This window comes from Hyaena hyaena, unplaced genomic scaffold (assembly GCF_003009895.1).
Source record: "Hyaena hyaena isolate Hyena2069 unplaced genomic scaffold, ASM300989v1 scaffold_871, whole genome shotgun sequence".
NCBI classification, from domain to species: Eukaryota; Metazoa; Chordata; class Mammalia; order Carnivora; family Hyaenidae; genus Hyaena; species Hyaena hyaena.
In genome coordinates this window covers 677,361-679,463 of record NW_024081500.1, presented here as the reverse complement: position 1 = coordinate 679,463, position 2,103 = coordinate 677,361, and the positions used below count along the sequence as shown (strand labels likewise).

Here is a 2,103-nt window from a genome sequence, read left to right as displayed (position 1 = left end):
GTCTGTGACTCCCTCTCTCTCTGACCCTCCCCTGCTCACGCGCTCTCTCTCTCTCTCCCCTAGAAATAAATAAAACATTAAAAAAAAAAAAAAAAGTATGAGAAGAGGAGATGTGCCCCTTGGCTCCTGCTCTGTCTATGGCTGCTGCCGTGCTGTAGTCACAGAGTTGAGCAGTTGCAACAGAGACTACCTGGCCCACAAAAGCTTATTATTTTGCCCTTTACAGAAGTTTGCTGACCCCTTATCTAAGAAGCTAAGAGAAGCTATTAACTGAAAGAGGGAAACCGTGGAAGGAAGAGGCCTCAGGAGAGATTTGGAACTTGGTTTGGCAAACGGTAAGATGGACGCACCTGTAGAGATGTGCACCTCAGAGATGTCAAAGGGGCAGTGAGGTACAGGAGGTGATGCTTGGGGGAGAAGTGCAAGCTGGAGAAGGAAAGAGGAAGCCACTGGCATGAGTGCTGCTTAAACCGTGACACTGGACAAGAGCACTAAGGAGTAAGTACAGACACAAAAGATGTAGGGAATGAGCCCTGAAACGCTCTGAGGATTAAGTTAAGAGGGTGGGAGCCAAGAGAAATTAGAAAAAGTAGCTGAACCCTAGAAGTGGTCAATAAGGCAGAAACATCGAGAGGGCATGGCGTTCTGAGCACCAAATGACGGGAGTATTGCAACAAAGAAGGAAGTATCGATGTTAGATGCTGCTTGGAAGGTCCAGTAAAAACTGAGCATGGGATTTAACAACAGGAAGTCACTGAGGATCCTGATAGAACCACGTATGGAGGAAGGAGGGAAATTAAAAGCAACTGAAGTCGGTTCAAATAAGAGAGGGAGGAAGGACTGGTGATATGGAGTCTGGGCGATTTTTTTTTTTTTTTTTTTGATGAGGACCTCGTTGCCTATGTGACAGAAAGCATTTACTGTGAGGAACTGTCTAAATGGAAAATGTACTTCATAAAAATGCCCATTTCTCTTTTGATTATGGCCTCCATCCGGACTAGAGGAAAATCAGGACCCCGCTCTGGACCATACGGTTTACACAGCAATGATCCACGATCTGCATATGCACCTAGGCTCCACCTGGCTGTGTCTTAATCTTCTATCTTCTCTTCCATGCTTTTTCCCAGTGGACTATTATGTGCGTGTAGTGCTGCTCTCAAAATTGTGCACATTCTTAGAAATCTCAAATCCTTTGGAAATACAGCTCACCTGGGACTTGCTCAGTTTCAGCTGCTCTTGGGAAATGGTCACTGAGTCCAACATCTGCCCAAATGACTCTTCCAGCTCTTCTCTGAATCTTGCTAAGAGGCCTCTGGTCAAGAGAATCGTCAGGGACAAGACACTGTTTATTCAGAAACTCATGGAATCTGTCTTTTCCTGGAAAGTGAGACCTGTGGATTTAAGGGGAATATTTATGTTAGATGGCATATTAACTACAGGCCCTGAATCTCTACTTTTATTGTCGAGGCCTTATCCTCACATGTAACTCCAGGCAAGACTTTCTGGTGACTTTGATCAGGCTTCTGGGAACAAAAATACCCTTAAGTGTTTCGTTTAACCCAAAGGCTCTGGAAATACAATGTCCAAGGCTGAGATGCTATTAATATTAACAAGTACATCCTAAGGATACTCATGGATTGATGACTTTTCCACGTACTGTTACCAGACTCGAGTCCTTGGACCCAGCAACAATGGAAATGAGGCTGGACCCAGAATTTAAAAGCACAGGCGGGGCGCCTGGATGGCTTAGTCGGTTAAGCGTCCGACTTTCGCTTAGGTCATGATCTCGCGGTTCGTGGGTCTGAGCTGACTGCCAGCTCAGAGCCTGGAGCCTATTTCAGAGTCTGTATCTTTCTCTCTCTCTCTGACCCTCCCCTGTTCACGCTGTCTCTCTCTCTTAGAAATAAATTAAAAAAAAAGGGGCGCCTGGGTGGCTTAGTCGGTTAAGCGTCCGACTTTCGCTTAGGTCATGATCTCGCGGTTCGTGGGTTCGAGCCCCGTGTCGGGCTCTGTGCTGACAGCCAGCTCAGAGCCTGGAGCCTGTTTCAGTCTGTGACTCCCTCTCTCTCGGACCCTCCCCTGCTCACACTGTCTCTCTCTCTC

The 2,103-nt window shown here is 46.7% G+C and overlaps 1 long non-coding RNA gene across 1 annotated transcript in view; it reads right to left on the bottom strand.

Annotated features, from left to right (window-relative positions):
• The window catches only part of LOC120222341, a 9,691-nt gene that overhangs the window by 3,592 nt on the left and 3,996 nt on the right, over positions 1-2,103 (bottom strand). Inside the window, exon 2 of the long non-coding RNA XR_005526025.1 lies at positions 1,210-1,391. This is a non-coding gene — a long non-coding RNA (uncharacterized LOC120222341). The remainder of the gene's footprint in view (positions 1-1,209; positions 1,392-2,103) is intronic.